Source organism: Antechinus flavipes, chromosome 1, assembly GCF_016432865.1.
Source record: "Antechinus flavipes isolate AdamAnt ecotype Samford, QLD, Australia chromosome 1, AdamAnt_v2, whole genome shotgun sequence".
NCBI lineage: Eukaryota > Metazoa > Chordata > Mammalia > Dasyuromorphia > Dasyuridae > Antechinus > Antechinus flavipes.
Window position 1 is genome coordinate 697,665,225 of NC_067398.1, and position 19,511 is coordinate 697,684,735.

General features: G+C 42.2%; 1 protein-coding gene across 1 annotated transcript in view; it reads left to right on the forward strand.

Moving 5' to 3' along the window:
* The first annotated feature begins 1,563 nt into the window (after positions 1 to 1,563).
* The window catches only part of RPH3A (rabphilin 3A), a 347,889-nt gene continuing 329,941 nt past the window's right edge, over positions 1,564 to 19,511 (forward strand). The window contains exon 1 of the mRNA XM_051972819.1: positions 1,564 to 1,658. The gene's annotated coding sequence lies outside the window, so the exon portion shown is untranslated. The remainder of the gene's footprint in view (positions 1,659 to 19,511) is intronic.

A 19,511-nucleotide genomic window follows, 5' to 3' on the forward strand; every position in this document is an offset into this window, starting at 1 on the left:
CCATAAGACATTTTGAAAATTAAAATAATTTGAGTCAGGTGGTAAGCCCTGATCCCTAGAAACACTGGTAGAGTGTATTGAGGAAGGAGAGGGAAAAGGTCCTTGGGAAAGGACCTTTAATGAGACTAACACTTCTCTCCTAGTTATTTTTTCTCTCTCTTGCCAACCCTTCCCTCTTCTGTCCTCTCCTGAATTTTTTTCTTTCCCTTTCTTCCTTTTTTACCAAAACCAAAAAACAAAGTATGAACCACTTGCTTCCATCACCCCCCTCTTTTTAATCTTGAGTTAATTTCCTTGAAGGGAGATTAGTGCCACTGATCACCTGAAATTCTTTAGATGTGGAAGCAGGGTTCTGTATGAAACTTGCTCTTTCACTAAGGAAAAGCATTCTCCAGACCTCTCAGAGCCATTGGGTTTTCCACTCAATTTGGACAATAATAGTTCCAGAAGGCACTTTTAATTTATTTGGGGAGTTTGCCTTGGGGAACGGAAGGAAGTTTGTGCACAAGATACTGGGGAGAGTTTTGGGGTAGGGATTACAAGGTTGGCGGAAACCTGAAATTCATTCTTAATGAAGGAAATCTGAACCCTTCACATCTGGCTAAGGTGTGTGTGGGGGATCTAATTACTCAACAGATTCAAAGTGACTATTGGTGATGGTGGGAGGAAGGACAGGAGTTGTGATTCGTCCCTAGATCTGGAAAGAAATTCCCAGCAGAGATTAAGTGACTTGGGATGAATAGGTGGTGAGTGGGAATGTTTGGATTTGAAGTCAGGACTTCTGATCCCAAATCTTGGGTCCTTGATTGGCAACTGACCTAGAGAGGTCCCTTTATTCCTAATTTGGGGGGAGGGGCTCCATGTCAGTTTGGAATCGAGATGGCGTCCTCATTAACCCTATGCGAGCCTCTGATCTTTGTGTAAGGGGAGAGGAGTTAGAGTTTAGAGCCTGGGATCTAAATCTCTCATTAAGGTGTTTTTTTTTTTTTTTTTTTTTTTTGGTTTTGTTTTGTTTTGTTTTTGTTTTTAAACTGGGATGCTAGTGGGGGCCTTTCTGTGCCTGGGATTTAGATACATATCATTAACCCTTTGCTTGCCTTCGTCCCCTGCTGGGGTTGAGGGTGTGCTTACAGCATCTCAGCTCTAAGGACTCATATCTCTCATTAACCCTTTGCTGGACTCAGCTTTCAGATGGGGGCGGGGTATTCGTTCCCCTGAGCTACCTGTGCCTTGTTGGCTCTGGATTGTCCTCTGGGTTCACTCAGGAGGACAGAGACTGGGGGTGGGGATTTCTGCGGGCTCTCCAGAAGAAGACTCTGGACACTGGAGTGGGTTGGGGCACACGGGGACCTCCACAGCACCCCGACCCCCTTTCTCTGGCTCCGAGAACCCCTCCGAGAGCAACAAGTGCCTTCTGCTGGGAGGCTGAGGCCGTCCTTGCCCCGGAGCCAGTGGCCGCGGGTACCATTTGGCCGGCGGGGGGGCGGGATCCCAGGGCCACTGGTGGGGAACTACTTTGGGGGCGGAGCGGGTCCGGGGTTGGGGAGGGGGGGAGCTCGGGAGGCTGCCATGGACGCAGCTGCGGAGAGGCGGGCGGCCGGCCAGACCAGCAGCTAGAGGAGCTGGACGCCGCGGGCGGAGCCCAGCCTGGGAGCAGGGTAAGCGGCCGGCCAGGTGCGCGGGGGGCGGGAGCGACCGCAGCTCGAGGTACCGAGGCAATCGGGGAAGGGGGCGCCCTGGGATGCCCGGGACTCCTGGGTCTCTGCCGCGCCGAGGGAGCATTTGCGGCTGAGGGAGGATGGTGGGTTTGATTCGGAACTCCAATTCCCTTCCCTTCCTTAGCCTGCCCTAGCTTCTTGTTCCCGGCCGTGGCCGGCCCGGGGCGGAGGCAGTCTGTCCTCGAGATCTGGGGGCTGGAGGGGGATTTATGGTCCTCCCGAGGGAGGGGCGGAGAGAGGGGAGCTCCCGGTCCCGGCCCCAGATCCCCGAACAACCCCCGCCCCACCTTCGAGCCCAGGTCCGTCCCGCAGTGCGGCCCGGCAGGGGGAGGCGTCCTCCCTCAGCAGAGGCACAGGTGGCCGGGAGCAGCGCAGCGCCCGGGAGCCGCAGCCTCCTGTTTCCCTTCCCTCCCCCTCCTTCTTCCTCCCTCCTCCCCCGAAATTTCCCAGTCTGAACTGGGGAGGGAGACCCTCGAGGATATTTGCATTCTAGACTCTGGTCATTCTCTTTATCGGTCCCTTTTGTGCGGTCAGTTCCCTTCCTCTCCGGGCCTCAGTTTCCCCCTCTGAAAAGTGAAGAGGTTGGATCAGTTGACCGATGAGGTCCTTTCCAGTGTCAAATCCCTTGCTCTTCCCTAGGCTTCTCCGAGGGGTCCTTCATCATCCCTCCAGGCTGTCCTCTGAATTTCAGACACTATTTTGGGGATGTTAGGGAGCCCTTTCCCCCCCTGGACTCCTGAAGGTCAGGAGAGAAATGACATCCTTACTTAGCAACGTCCTGGTGGAGATGAGAGAGCAAGATCTGAAAGTCTGTACAAGCTTTGATGGCGCTGATGCTGGAGAGCATTTGGCATAGGGTTGAGATTTCCCAGGCTTTTGCAGGTACCAAGCTTCCTGGGGTCCCCAGGGTCTCTCTGGGATCCTTCACAGGAACAGGCTTGCTTCTTATGTTCAGCCGCCCCTTATAACCACACTGAGTGGTTTGGCATAATGAGAATGATTATTGGGGCCAGAGTGGGCCCCAAGTGGTTTCATGGCCATGTTTCTCCATCAGGGCAATAAGTAGCTGGCTGGAGAGTGGCTTCCAAGGGTCTGGACCCAATGAAGCAATAGCTGGGTGAAGTGGACTCAGATCAGCCTATGGCAGGATTCGATTTCTTAGTGGGCCCTAGCAACTCTCAAATCAATAACGCCAAAGTCCACACTGGCCAGATCTTTTTTGGGGGCCCTGAGGAGTCATCTCAAGATCCCAGATTGTTGGAGCTCAGGGAGAATTTGGTTATGATTCTACTCCAGTTCCCTTCTTTGACTGAGGAAGAAACTCAGTTCCAAATGGGAACTCTCAACTGATGAAACGTCTCTACCAATTGCAGCTTAATAGTCTTCAAGAGAGGTCTTAAGCACTTGCCCAGAACCACAGAGCACACGAGTCAGAGTCAAGACTTGAATTCAGCTCTTCTTAACTCCAAGAGCAATTCACACTTTCTCCAAATCTGAGCATACTGCTTTAAAATGCATTGGAAAGCCTCATGGAATAAGTATCATACTCTTTGGAGGTCCTTGGCTTGCAATCTAGAAATCATAACTAAGTTTCCTCAAAGGTTCATGGGAACATAGACAGAGCTAGAAGAGGTTTGGAAGACATCCATTCCAACTTCCTCATTTTACAGATGAGGAAACTGAGGCTCATGGAGAGAAAAAAGTCCCAAAGGTTGTCCCAAGGTAGAGGGTTTTTTTTTTGAAGAGAATGGACTTTGTCAAATATAGACTGACCCATGAACTTGACTTTGCTGGCAGTATTTTTGAAAGGCCAGCTAGGGGGTACCTTAGTACATAGAGCACCAGCCCTGAAATCAGGAAGATGAGTGTTCCTGAGTTCAAATCTGGTCCCAGACACTTACTAGCTATATGACCTTGGGCAAGGCCCTTAACCCTACTTGCCTTAGTTTCCTTATCTGAAAAAAGAGAACTGGAGAAGGAAATGGCAAACCACTCCAGTGTCTTTACCAAGAAATCTCCAACTGGGATCATGAAGAGTCTGCTATGAATGAACAATAATAACATCAATATTCCTGAATGTATTATTGATAGTTAATATCAATTATTTAAAAAGGTAAGCTGTGATCACATGGCTTCATCAAGGACAGCTTTCAAGCTAGCATCCCCTCCTCCTTTTGTGAATGAGTTATTTGACTGGCAGATTAAGAGAATGTTGTAGATGGTTTTCTCAGATGTTAGTGAGCCATTTGATTATCTCTAATTGCTCTTGGGGAATAAACTAGAGAATCATGACCCAGATGACAGTGAGATCAGGTAGATTTGGACCTGATTGAATGACTGACCCCAAAGTGGAGTCAATATATTTGATTCTCACTTGGGAGTGGATCTCTAGTGGAATACCCTAAGAGTTTATATTGAACTGTATGGTGTTTAGCATTATTAGCAATGGTATGGATGTTAATGAAGCATTATAGTGTAGGGGGGAATAGAATACAAAATATGGAGTTACATCTGTATTCAAATCCACCCTCTGACATTTATTAACTCGGTGACTTTGAGCAAATCATCTACTTTCTTTTAGAACAGTTTCTTGATCTGTAAAATGGGGATAATAATGGTCTTCTGACTAATTAGATCTTCTAGGGGTTGGTGTACATAAAGTGCTTTGCAAACGAATATATAAATGTTATTTGTTATTAAATACACCAAACTATGAATAGAACAGAAGATAGGATCCCAAAGAATCTTGATAGGCTAGAAAGAGAATTAGGTTGAATTGGATAAAAGTAAAGTCTTGAACTTGAGCATGAAAAAATCTGTCACATATGTATATGTTGTTAGAGACATGGAATTTCAGCAGTCCCAAAAGGATCTGTTGGTATTAATGGACCTACAAGCTAAATATGAACCAGAAGTGTGATATGGCAGCCAGAAAAGAGAGTATGATGTGGGTTGCATTGGATGGTTCTAGCTGCCAGGGTTATTGATGATCAGACTGCCCTCTATCCTTGTTAGATCTCCTGTGGAATCTTTTGTAGCTCTCACCATAGTTTAAAGAAGGATATTGAAAGCCTGGAGAGCGTCCAAAGGAGGGAAATCAGGAACGTGAAGGGCCTCGGATCTACTTCATATGAGGATGGGTTGAAGGAATTGGAGATGCTTAGTCAGTGACTATACCCATTGATACAGGGGAGGCCCTTAATAAATGCTTATCGATTGACTGATATTTCCTCAAATCCTTGAAGGACTTGATCTTGTTCTACTTGATTCCAAAGGGCTTAACCAACCAAGAGCATGAGTGGAAGAGCCAGATTGGAGCTCGATGAGGGGGAAATCTTCCCTATTCTGAGAGCTGTCCCAGAGTACCCTGGGCTGCCCACAGAGGTAGGGAGCTTCCTGTCACTGGAGGACTTCCAGCAGAGGCTTGATCACCATTTTTTGGCCAGGCAGTAGAGAGGATTCTTGGTCAGTGACATGGCCTCAAAGTTCCCTTTAAACTCAGAGATTCTGGGATTTCTCTCTTGGCCAAATGTTTTCAAGAAGTAGGTTTGGGATGAAAGCTTACTCATTTTTAGGCCCAGAACTATACAGATTCCAGGTTAGATTTTTGGGGAAGGGGACAGAAATAGAGGAGACTATTTAGAAATATCAAGGTAGCCTCTGATCAAGTGGTCTAGGAGCAGGTGCCTTTCAGAATCTGATGAGAACCTTCTGACCTTCTGTACCCTCTCTGAAAGTTAAGGAGTTTCATTTATCTTTTCCTTCTACAGGTATGAAATATTGCCTTAGTGTTGAGGGAGAGAGGAAAGTGGCCCCTGTGGCACAATCTTAAGCCTTGTGCCTTGTAGCAGGTTATTATGTTGCTGTAACTTGGTTTCCCCTCTGATATGACTCCATTGTGTGTGTGTGTGTGTGTGTGTGTGTGTGTGTGTGTGTGTGTATTTTACAAATGGGGAGATTGAATTAGATTATCTTGCCATCTCCTATTCTAAGGCCCTTCCAAGCTCTACCATTCTATGCCTTTCAGATCATTTTCAGCTTTATGATCCTCTGGTTCCCCATTTTGTCAGTTGTAACTTGGATTTATTTTTTTAAACAATATTTCAGCACTTACTATGTGCCCAGGCCTGGTTCTAGGTACTGGGGTTGTAATGCAGAGAGAAAAAATGCCCTCAAGAAGCTTGTGCTCTATGGCCAGCATTTATTTATTTTTTATTAATATGGAAAAAAATCAGGAGTAAAAGCTTTCTCATTACTGTAAGTCTTTTACAGAGGAAAGGAAAACCATTTAGCTTCTGCAAGACTCATATTTGCCCAGATTGTGGGCGTTGAGGTGGAAGCATTTAAGATCTGGGTAGGGGATTGTTCTTCTGCCCTCTCCAAAGGATGAAAATAAGAACTAGTATTTGCCCAGTGCTTTAGTGCTTCACATGCACCATTTTATTAAAGATAGCTATACTTCAATACCAACAATGGTCATAACAACTTATATTTGTAGAGTAATTTATTATATCTTAGCAGGTCTGAGCATTATAACTTGGTGAATTAGATGGAGTGGGGGGTATTGTTATTATTCCTATTTTTCAAAGGAGGAAACCAAAATTCAGAGAGGTTACAAAATTGACTCAAGGTCACAGAGTCAGTGGGTAGGAAAAAAAAGAACTTAAATTTAGATCCTCTCTCCCTAATTCCAGTAGAATGAGTGTTCCAATACAGTGCAAAGGATGCCCTTTCAGAATGTTGCCTCCATGGTTGCAGAAATACTGGAGTGGTTTGCTATTTCCTTTATTTTACAGATGTGGAAACTGAGTCAAATAGGCTTAAATAACTTGCTCAGGGTCACCCAGCTAGATAGTGTCTCAGGCCAGAATTGAACCAATGCTCTGTGCTCTATGTCACCGCCTAGCGGCCCCTTAAGGGATAATTAGCTTCTTAAACAAATAATGGTACCTTGGATAGAGCACTGACTGTGGAAACAGATACCTTTGGCAAGCCTCAATCTCTCTGAATCTGTTTGCTCTTCTATAAAATGAAGGGGAATCATAGGATCATAGCTTTAGAACTGGAAGGGACCTTCAACTCCACTGAATCCAATTGAATCCATTGCCATCTTCTTTTCTAGTTCATTTTCCAGCTGAGGAAACAGACCCAGAGAGTCACACAGTTAAGTATCTGAGGTGGGATTTGAACTTGGGTCTTCCTCACTTTTACTGCAGCACTTGATGTGCCCCTGAGGATCCTTCCAGCCCAGAGCCCATGATTTTAATATGCAAACACCACTTAGAAGGATAAAGCCTCTCAGTCCCTTCATCAGCTTTCCTCTGATACATGCTCACAGGAGCAAGGTGATCCTGGGCCCTTGCCAGGCTGCTCTCCCATTATTGCAAGTGCTCTCACTCTGATGAATTGATAGAAGCTCAAGTTTGGAAGGGATATCAAAAGCCATCTAGCTCAAGCCACGCCTGATTTGAATTCAGGAAGGTTCGGCAAAACAAGGCTTCAAATCCTACCTGATATCTACAGGCAGCTAGATGTGGTTCATGGATAGAGCACTGGGCTTGGCGTAGTGAATAACTATATTAAAATCCTGCCTTGGCTCCTTATGAACTGATGTGATCCTGGTCAAGTCACATCTCTTCATGCCTCAGTTTCCTCATCTGTAAAATGAAGATAACAATAGCATCTCACTCCTAGGGGTATTGTGAAGATAAAATGAGGTAACATTTGTAAAGTGCTTTGAAAACCTTAAAATTATAAGATACATACAAATTATATATATATTAAAGTGATAGCCTGTAAGTTTTATATATATATATAATATATATATATATATATACACATACACATACATACATACGTGTGTGTGTGTGTGTGTGTGTAAATGTATATTAGGAGTATAAAGACAAAATCAAAATAGTCAACTTGGGTTCAGGAAGAATTGAGTTCAAATGTCACCTCTTTCACTCGCTACGTGAAATACTTGGGCAAGTCATTTAAGCACTGCCTCAGTTTCAGCTGTAAAATGAGGACATTAATAAAAGGAAACATCTCCCAGGGTTGTTGTGAAGATCCAAATGACATAATATTTGTAATATACTTAACATTATGTAATATGACTGACCCATAATAGGTGCTTTTTGTTTATTCAGTCATATTCAGACTTTGTCTAATCCCATCTTAGGTAAAGATACTGGAGTGGTTTGCCATCTTCTTCTCCAGTAGATTCATGTTGTTAGGTAACCAAAATTTAAGTGACTTGGCCAAGGTCACCTATTTAGGCTGGATTGGAGCTCAGATTTTCTTGACTTCAGATTCAGATTCAGACTTCTTGAATTCACATTCAGATCTATCCACTAAGCCACTAGCAGCCTTATGTAGGTGCTATATGAATGCTATGATTGTATTTAGTTATATACAAGCTGTGTAAAAATAGATAAGATACGAGGGTAGTTTGCTCACCACCTTTGTAGCTGGGGTAAGTAGAAAGGACTTGTGTCAAAGGGAACACTTGGAGAGAGTTTTCAATCCAACTAGAGATTCAAACTGTGGCATTCATTGCATTTCATTCAATGCAGGTATGGGAAATAGTGAGTGCAAAGCGTCAGACTGGAGACTGAGAGTCAGATAAGAGGGATAGTTGGTGTTTAGTTGTTTTCAGTCATTTCCAACTCTTTGGGATCCCATTTAGGTGATGGTGGTTGTTTTTGGAAGAGAGAGTGGTTTGGCATTTCCTTCTCTAACTCATTTAACAAATGAAGAAATTGAGGCAAATAGAGTTAAGTGACTGACCCAGAGTCACAGGGCTAGTGACTGAGGTCAAATTTGAAATCAGGTCTTCTTGGCTGGGGCTCAGCTGTCTATGCACTGCGCCACCTAGCTGCCCCAAGAACAGTAAGAGGGGCTCTATTCTCTGGATCTTCATGACATTGTTCTCTCTTGTTTCTCCTTCTCTTCCTTTCCTTTGCTTTGCTTTTTTTGCTGCATGAATTAATTTTTTAAAAGAATTTATATTTTCAAAACACATGCATAGACAGTTTTCAACATTCACCCTTGCAAAACCTTGTGTTCCATTTTTTTCTCCCTCCTTTTCTCTACCCCTTTCCCTAGCAATCAATCCAATATACATTAAACGTGAAATTCTTTTATATGTATTTCCATAATTATCATGCTGTACAAGAAAAATCAGATCAAAAGGGAAAAAAGAGAAAGAAAGCAAAATGCAAGCAAACAACAACAACAAAAAGTAAAAATACTATGTTGTGATGTACCCTCAGTTCCCACAATCCTCTCTCTGGGTGTAGAATGGCTCTATCCGTCATTGGAACTGGCCTGAATTACCTTGCTGTTGAAAAGATCCACGTCCATCAGAATTGATCAATGTATAATCTTGCTGTTGCTGTGTACAATGATCTCCTGGTCCTGCTCATTTCACACAGCATCAGTTCGTGTAAGTCCCTCCAGGCCTTTCTGAAATCATCCTGTAACTTTTTATAGAACATTCATATGCCATAACTTATTCAGCCATTCTCCAATGATGGGGATCCACTCAGTTTCCAGTTCTTTGCCACTACAAAAAGGGCTGCCACAAACATTTTTGCACATGTTGGTCCTTTTCCCTTTTTTATGATCTCTTTGGGATATAGACCTAGTATGGGTCACTGGTGGATCAAAGAATATGCAGTTTGATGGCCCTTTGGGCATAGTCCATGTTGCTTTCCAGAATGGACCATTTCTTTTCAATGGCTTTTCCTCTGTCATCATCCATATCACACATACTCTCTATTCCCCAATTCTGGGTATTCTCCAAGAGTTGGTCTAGGTCCTGGCTAGACTATATTGAGTGGCTCAGAAGAAAGTAGCTTTTAATAAGATTTGAATAAGGTTCACAAGTAAGCCTGAGTCCAGGTTGCAAAAGGCTTGTTGCACCAAATAAAGGACTTGACATTTGGTGGTAGAGGTAATAAGGAGTTTAGACTTGAAATTGGAGGGCTTGCTGGGAAGGTATTGTAGAAGTCCCAATTTGACACAGTGAAGTCTTGAGCTAGGTAGTAGCTGTGTGAGTAGAAAGAAAGGGGATATGCGTAAGAAATGGAATGGAAAAGACCAATTAGCATGTAATTGGATTGTGGGGTAAGGGAAAGTGCGGGGCCTAGGATGGCACTGAGGTTGGGTACCCGAAATAGGAAGTTTGTGGGAGGGGCAGAAAAGGTGATTTAAGAGGCAGTGTGATAATGACCCAAAAAACACCGACTTTGGAATTAGAATCCGAGTTCCAATTGTAACCCTGGTGATTACTACCTATATGATCCTGCCCAAGTCACTTGCCCTCTTGGTTTCCTCTTCTGTTAAATGGGAGGGTTAGATTAAAAGCTTCTGAAGCTTTTCAGAGGCTTTTCAAGTTTTTGTTCCATGATCCATTGTCTTATTTTTAACAAGTTGACTTTGCAATACTTATGGGATATCCAGTTTGAAATATCCAATTGCCAATTGACAAATGCAGATCTGGAGCCCAGGAGTGAAATGAAGGCTAGCTAGATATTCTGGGAATCACTCATGTAGAGACAATAGTTGAACCCTTGGATGCTGATGAGGTCACCACATGAAAGAGTTTAAATAAAGGAAAGTACCCAGGACTAACCCTTGTGGAATACCTAGAAGTAGGGAGTATGTGTGATATGGATGATGATAGAGCAAAAGTGATTGAGAAGGATCTAAGAGGGAAGAGGAAGAGAAGAAATGAGAGAGAGAGAGAGAGAGAGAGAGAGAGAGAGAGAGAGAGAGAGAGAGAGAGAGAGAGAGAGAGAGAGAGAATGAATGAATATGAATGAGAATATGTGTCATGAAGACCTAGAGAAGAGTATATTATTGAGGAGAGGATGGTTAATAATGCCAGTAGTGTAGACTAGCTCTGACAGATGAATTTCCACTATATCTTCCATATCATGTCCCAGTTGTTTCCTTCACTGTCACTTCCATTTTGTCATGACTCCCATCTCCCTTCACCTCTGCTCTGATAAGTGAACTTTAGTATGATTTTTGCCTAGAACTTCTCTTTCCAGACTTATTAGCATTTTCCTCTCACCCACCCTCTTGCTGTTTTCTCTCCCTTTTCCCATTTCTGCCTTTGCAAAGGCTATCCCCTATATCTGCCATGTCTCCCACTTGAAATTCCTAGTTTTCTTTTTTATGAAATTCAATTCCATTCCTATCTTCTACCTGAAGCCTTTTCTTGTCTCTCTGATTGGGCAAAAATTAGGGACAGGGCGTAGAAATGATTTCATAAACAGCAGTGACCACTTCAGACAAGTCTTCAGATCCAGGTGTTGTGAGGGAACGTGTGTTTTCTCACCTCTGGTGTTGAATTTCCCCTTGACTGAAGCTATTAGAACTATAGAGCTGAGGTGCTGAAGTGTGCTTCATTGCTCTTGAAAGCTGTGATCTCACCTCTGTTGAAAGGACTAAGGTTTCTGGGAGGTGGGAAAAGTCAGTCCTTTTTATAGGTTTTCGATTCAATCACAAACCACTTGCACCTTGGGAGCCTTGAAATTATCTGTGTGAGCCTCTCATCTCTGGAGGATAAGCCTTTTCTTGGCCCAGGTAATGTGGTTGACTGCAAAGGGCTCTGGGGACGGCATCAGAAGCTTTGAGTTTAAATCACCATTCTTGACACTGATTTCCCACTGGACCTTGAGCACTGGATAATTTCATATGGGATTATAGAGTGAGATCTGGAAGGGAACTTAGAGACCATCTAAACGCCCTCATTCTATAGAGGAAGAAACTGAAGCTCAGAGATCAATTACTCAATACATGAGCATTTATTAAGCACCTCCTATGTACAAGACACTGGACTAGGTAGTAGGGATATCAAAAAAAAAAAAAAGGCCAAAAACAATTCCTGTTTTCAAGGAGCTCACTTTCTAGTAGAGAAAAAAACAAGAAAACAACTCTACAAATAAGACTGATACAGACTAAATTGTATATAATCAACAGAGGGAATCGGAGATTAGAAGGACTCCCCCTGCTGTTTGAGGTCTTTTCTGTCCAGCAGCAGTGTTTCTTGAGTTCCCCATGGGACTATATATGGACACATCTCCTTGAAGGCAAAAATATGGATTTTTGTCTTTGTATATCTGGTGCCAACTATAAAAATCCAGGAATTGAGACTTAGCATAGACTTAGTGTCCATCTAATCTAATCTACACCTGAAAGAAATCCTGTTTAATAGGCTTTGATAAGCCCAGCTTTGGCTTAAAGACCTCCAAGGAGGAGATGCTCATCACTACTTGAGGAAGCCCATTTCACTACAGAAAATTTCTCATTAGGGAGCTTTCCTCACCTGCTCCCCCCAATTTAACCTAAATTGGGCTCTTTGAACTCTTTGTTAACACAGGATCTGGAGCAGAATAGTTGTGTCCTTCAGTCATTTCTGAGCCCATTTGGGGTTTCTAGGCAAAGGTACCAGAGTTTTTTTACTGCTTCGTTCTCCCACTTGTTTTTGCCCACTTGAGGCAAACAAGGTTAAGTGACTTGTCCAAGATCACATAGCTAATAAGTATCTGAGCTTAGATTTGATCCCAAAGGGATGAATCTTCCTGACTTCAAGCTCAGTGCTCTATCCACTGCCCCAGAATAAGGGCTTGTTAATTAAGTGATCAAAAATAACTTGGCAATGGACCTTTATTATGGTAGCTTGGCTGGTTCTTAAGTAGTCAGACTCTTTTTCACTGCAGGTGGAGTAGATAGTATTGAGTCTGAAGGTCTTCGTTCACCGTAGGAGTTTATTAGTTATACGGTCCTGGGTAAGGCACTTCTCTGTGTTTCATTTTTTCTCTTATGTAAAATTGGGATGGCAGGAGCACCTACCTCAGAGGATTGTTGTGAAGATCAAAAGAGAGACTACATTCATAGCACTTGACAAATTTTAAAACTCTTAATGTTAGCTATCATTCTTCTCAATCCCACTGATGAGAGGGACTTTAGCATTCACACAATTCCAACCAGATGTGGATGAGAACGTTCTCTGGAATATTCTTAACAAGCAGACATCTGGTCTCTATCATTCCACTTCTCCTTCTGTCTTGCCTTACTCTTTGTTCACACTGTGACCCATCAGTCCCCGAACCCCTCAGTTCTCTCCCAAATCATCTCTCTTGCACTTTTTCCTTTTCCATTTCCTTTTTTCCAACTTGAGCCTTTGGTGAACTAATTCAGTTCTATTGTTCTCTTTTATTGAATCTCTAGCCTTATTATCATATCACCAATTGTGCCCTACTAAGCCGTGAATAATATCTACCATCACTAGCTTTGCTCCTACACAGATGCCTTTAACTGAGGAAGAAAATCATGCAAATCGTTCTGATTGGACTCACTACAAATTCATGTTATGCAACCTTAATTGGGCTCTCACTGCTTACAGGCAATTTTTCTGCACCTCTTTCATCAACTCACTATCGTGCTCTCCACATTGACTTTTCCAAATCTTTTCATCCTTCCTCAATCATGTCTCCTTCTCCTTTTTTTTATATGAAGAAGGTGGTCCTTCTCCTTGCCAAGACTCACAATTCCAGAAGCACAAATGATTCCATTGCCTTCTTTCTTCTGCAATGGATCGCCTCTTCTCATTCCCATTTAATCACTTATTTTCAACCTCTGTCCATTGCCTCTTTTTTGCTGTCTGCAAACATGAGCATTTCTCTCCCAACTTACTTGATTCTTTTACCACTAATATCACCAGTATCTCTCCTATCTTTTGTGGCTAAACTCCTTGAAAAAGCCTCCTATAACTGATGCTTCCATATCATCTCCTCTCAATCTGACTTCAGACCTCATCATTCCATTGAAACTACTCTCTCCAAAGTTATCTGTGATCTCTCAGTGGTCAAATCCAATGGCCTTTTCTTAACCCTCATTCTCCTTGCTTTCTCTTCTGCCTTTGATACTATCAATCATCCTTATTTTCTTTAGGTTTCGGGACACCATTCTTTCCTGATTGTCCTCCTACTTATGACTCCTCTTTCTCTTCTAGATCATACCCTCTAACTGTAATTGTCCCTCAAGGTTTTGTCCTGGGCCTTGGTCATGTCATCATAATCCTTCTGGCTTGAAATTGTAGTTCTGTTTGACAGGAAGTGGGTTCATATCCCATCTCTGATGATATTAGAAAGTGACTTTACCTCCCTGGTCTTCAATGTCCTCATCTGTAAAATGAGGGTATAGACTAAGATTAGTGATTGAAAGGACTCCCTATAACGACTTGTTGATTTAGAAAACCACAAGTTAACATCTATATAATTGTTTTTAATTTATTTTGCTAAACATTTCCCAATTATATTTTAATCTGGCTCAGACCACTGGGAGGTAATTGATACCTCTGATCTCTGAGGGTCCCTTTCAAGTTCAGAACTATGATCCTAAGAATAGCTCATGTTTCTGTAGTGCTCTAAGATTTGTAAAGTTTATGTAAATTATTTCATTTATCCCTTACAGCATCTCTGGGAGATAAATATCTTGATTTGACAAATGAAGGAACTAAGTCTCAGAGAGGTGAGAGTAATGAAAAGTCATAGTTGTCAGAGTTTTAGGAAAGAGGCCTGACTAATCTCTCTCCCTCCCTCCCTTCTTTTTGTTTTCTTATGGAAATATTTTCAGTCCTGAGAAAATTGTGTTTACCCAAAAAATCAGGTAACATCTATTTTTCATTTGAGTCTGCTGAAGGGAGGGGAGTTGGAGACCTCTTTGAAGCAGCTCAACAAAGATAGATTTTTATTAGTACATTCCAGCAGATTTATTTACAAGATATGTGATTTGACAAAAACTATTAAAATTTCAATCCTCTTGAAGCATTTCCTAATGGACTAGGATGGCAAGTGATAGAAGCAGGTTTTCTTCAAATGAATGACATTGACTTTCCAGTGACCTTTTCTTAGGACTTCATCCATCCCGTGACATAGCAACATGGAGACGGCTGCAACCCAAGCTCTTTGGGGAGCCACCTCTGCTGATGAGAAAGGACCACAGCAGTTAAATTAGAGTTAAGAAAGGGTTCTTTTCTTATTGACTCTTCCTTCTTGGAGGCTCACACACGGGCTGCATTTAATATGTGTTAATTGACTTGAATTAGAAAGAAGTTGTTTGAGGAACTACTTTGCACTAGAGACCCACGTGTATCCAAGTTGATGGAAGGGCTCAGGTGAGCTAAAGTCAGAATGAGTTCCAAACATCAGGAGTTCCATGCGTATGTGTGGGATGGGGAAGAGAGAGAGGGAGAGGAGAAGGAGAAGGAGAAGGAGAGGAGGAGAGAGGAGTAGGGGAGAAGGAGAGAGAAAATAGGGAGAGAATAGGGAAGAGAGAGAGAGAGAATTTCCTTTTTCCCTCCTTCCCTCCTTCCCTTATTTCTTGCCTTCCTCCCTTCTTTCCTCCCTTCCTCTCTTCCTTTCTTCCTTCCTTCCAGTTCTTAGGTCCCTCCTAGCTCTGACAATCTATTTCTCCAATCTTCAACCTTTAAATTTTTGTTGTTGTGTCTGACTTTTTGTGACCCTAGTTGGGGTTTTCTTGGCAAAGATCCTTCTTCAGCTCATTTTACAGATGAGGAAACTGAGTCAGAAAGGGTCAAGTGACTTGCTTGACACACAGCTACTAAATGTCTGAGTTCAGCTCTGAACACGGGTAATTGAGTCTTCCTGATTGCAAGCCCAATGCTTTATCCACTTCTGCCACTTAGCTGCTTCTGAAAATTTAGGATTTTCTAGAAAAAGGAACCTCGTTAGAACCCTCTTATTGCTTTTGTAGGAACAAGTAGATGCCTGCAGTCATGGAAGTAGGACTGCAGGTATCACTGTTATGTAGTAGGAAACCCCTGGCCTCTGTACATTTCTGGGAAATGTTAGGATTACTTTAAAAATAGGCTTCCTAATTAGTCATTCTTGTTTTGTTTTTAACTGGTCTTCAAGGCAGTTGAAGAAATTCTCAGGCGGAGGGAGTGAATAAAAGTGTGAATTACCCCAGGTGGGCAATTATCATCAGAGCTTTGTATAATGATAATGAGACAGGGCCTAGACTATTTGATGTTTTCCCACACCGTGAGATCCACTAATTAACCATCCCCAGGTGAAGATCTTCTATGGGTTGGACTAGGATTATTTTGAATTCTCAAAGGAAATGCTGGCCAGGAGATGAGCTTGAGGGAAAGTCAGTGACTTGTCTTTCCTATGAAATCCCACCATCTTCTAACATTGGCCATCTTACTGTTGTCCCATGCGTGATATCCCATGTTCTATCTCCATGCCTTTGCACAGGCTGACCCCCTGTCTGGAGCACCAATCCTTATCAACTCTGCTTCGTGGATAAGCTTGGTTCTTTTTCACTGTTCGCCTCAAGTACTGTCTTCTATATCAGACTTTTCCTGATTCCCCGATTGTCATTTTTCCCTTATTGCAAAAAAAAAATTGCTTTGTATTTTTTGATATTTAATTATGTGTCCTTGTTCCATTTCCAATCCCCTCTTCCCTCTAGTAGCATTTAATTCTTTCAGAAAAGCACTTGCTTCTCTTACCTAATAGAGTGCCCGACATCCACAAGGCCTTTTGAATGATGTAAAAAAGCACTGACTTGGACCTTTCAGCATTTCATGATGAAGTAGAAGACACTAGGTGGAATAGTGGATAGAGTATTGGGCCTAGAGGTAGAGAGATCTGGTTCAAATCTAACCTTGGATATAATTTTCCCATGTGATCTTGGGTAAGTCACTTCCTCAACTGTAAAATGGGGCTAATCAAATTCCCTGAGTTGTGAGAATCAAATGAGATGATATTTATAAAATGCCTAGTATGATGCCTGGCACATAGTAGGTGCTTTATAAATGTTGAGAGCATCTTGTCCAAAACTCTTATTTTCAGATGAGGAAATTAAGTCCAGAGAAGAATAATGATGATGATGCTATTGACCTGAATGTCTGCCAAGTATGTTTCAAATATTATGCCATCTGAGTCTCACAATAGCCCTGGGAAAGGGGGTGGGAGATTATTAAAAGTATTTTACAGATGAGAAAATGGAAACTTAGTGAGATTAAGTGACTTTCTCAGGAGTGACACAGTAAATATAAAGAGAGGGAAGACTGGAAAAGAAAAGGAGTGATCTGGCCAGTCTTGGAGCTTGGACCAGAACCGGCATCTTCTATCATTCAGTCTAATGCTCCTTCCCCTACACCACTGGGTTGCCCATTTTAATGAAGGCTTTCTCTGAAATCTCAATATCTTACACCCGCTTTCTGGGTACGTATGTGTGTGTTTGGCTTCTCAGGGAGGGTTTCGTGGGAGAGAGATTATATGAGCTGGGCTTCAAAGAATAAATATTTTAGACAAGCAGAGTGATAGGAAGAGGCACGGAAGCCACTGAGATGTTTGGAGGAAAATAGAAATGGATAAGCTGAATGAGACCTTAAAACACAGCTCGATCATTCTTGCACAGTATGATAAATGTGGAAATATGTTTAAAAGAATTGTACATGTTAAACCTATATTGTATTGCTTACTGGCTAGGGGAAGGGGAGGAGAGAAGGGAAGGAGAAAAGGTTTTGCCAGGGTGAATGTTGAAAACTCCTTGCAAGTGTTTTGAAAATAAAAAGCTGTTATTAAAAATTAAAAACGCACGGAGAAATCAGAAGTGAGAGAGACCCAAGAGCAGAGAAGTTCAGAGCGGGGAGAGGCCTGAGAACATGAAATGTCAAAGATTAATGGTACCTTAGAGATGAGAGCAGCATATGGCAGAATAAACTTTAAACTTGGATATAAAATTGTTGTTCAGTCATTTTTTCAGTTGTATCTGACTCGTTGTTGTGACCCTGTTTGGGGTTTTTTGACAGAAAAACTGGAGTGGTTTGGTATTATTTTCCCCCAATTCATCTTACAGATGAGGAAATTAAGGCAAGTAGGGTCAAGTGCTTTGCTCAGGGTCACATAGCTACTAAATGTCTGAGACTGGATTTGAATTCATAAAGATGAATCTTCTTGACTCCAGACTTGGTACTCTATTCATTGTGCCACTTAGGAAACTAGTTCAAATAGTGGTTCTGGTACTTGCTATGAATGCTTTGTATGAATTCATCTCTCTGGGCCTTCATTTTTCTGTCTGAAAAATAAGAAAGCTGGCTTAAGTGATTCTTCTCAGCTCTGACATCCCCTGTTCTAAGACCCCTCCCAGCTCTGACATCCCCTGTTCTAAGATCCCTCCCAGCTCTGACATCCCCTGTTCTAAGACCCCTCCCAGCTCTGACATCCCCTGTTCTAAGACTCCTCTTTTCATCTCTAACATTTTCTATTCTACGTTTCTCCCCCAGCTTTGCCAGTCTGCGAGCTGAGTCATATTTTCCATGTGGTTTTGGATTAGCTGTACCTGGCAACTCCAAATCCCCTCTGCAGGTCTAAGGTTTTTGGCTGCCCTCCCTCTCCAGAGTTTAATTTGATTTCTTCTTGAATTGAAGCTAGAAGGGAGAACTTGGTGGTGGCTCTGCACTGAATGCGAGCTCAACAAATATTTGTGTACTGAATAAAGGGGTGGAAATGATCCTTTTGCACATATCATTAAATGAGTGGGATTATGCAAATGGTGGTAAAGAGCTCTGTGCCCAGATCTATTATTTAGGACATACAGGCCCTGTTCCCTCTCTTTATCTTCCTCAATCTCCTAGTTTCTGTTAATAAAATGATCACAAATAGATCTTGGGTATTATATTGGGAGGTTGGTACCGGCTTTGTCTAGGGCCCTGGAGAGCAGTTTCTGCTCTGTAGGATGGACAGAATGCATTCACTTTAAAAATACATTCAAGGATTGTTCTCAGATCTTCCCCAATTTACTTGAACTAGTGGTATCTTCCATTATATTACAGAACTGGGTGGGGCTGCATAAGTGGGCCCTAGCCACCTTTCTACTTGTATCCAACTGGCTAATCGTGGGAAATGTAGTTGCTTTAGAATCAGAAGGTCTGAGTTTGAAGGCCTCTTCCAATATCTTTTTCTGTGTCATCATGGGCAAATCATTTTACTTCTCTGGGCCTCAGTTTCCTTCTCTGTAAAACCACTAATTTAGTGGGTATGACTTTTTTTTTTTCTGAGGCAATTGGAGTTAAGTGACTTGCCTAAGGTCACACAGCTGGGAAGTGTTACGTGTCTGAGGTCAAATTTGAACTCAGATCCTCCTGACTTCAGGCTGGTGCTCTATCCACTGCACCAGCTAGCTGCCCCAGTGGGCATCACCTTTGGTAAATTATCCCACTGCTTTGGATTCCAGTTTCCTCATCTGTTAAATGATAAGAAATAAACTTGATTAATGCTTAATCCTGGCATCCTTTAATACAAATATTTGTTACAAGTAACCTGAGTAAGGCTGAAGTCTAAGTTGGGTTTGACCTTATTAAAATTTTTTTTAAATAGTACCTTTTTATTTTCAAAATATGTGCAAAGATAGTTTTCAACATTCACTCTTTCAAACCTTGTCCCTTAGACAGCAAGTAATCCAAGATATGTTAAACACGTACAATTCTTCTATACATATTTTCACAATTATTGTGCTGCATGAGAAAGATCAGATCAAAAAGGAAAAAAATGAGAAAAAACAAAATGCAAGCAAACAACAACAAAAACAGTGAAAATGCTATGTTGTAAACCATACTCAGTTCCTTTAGTCTCTCTCTGGGTCTAGGTGGCTTCTTCATCACAAGATCATTGGAACTGGCCTGAATCATCTTGTTGAGAAGAGCCACGTCCATCAGAATTGATCATTGTATAATCTTGTTGC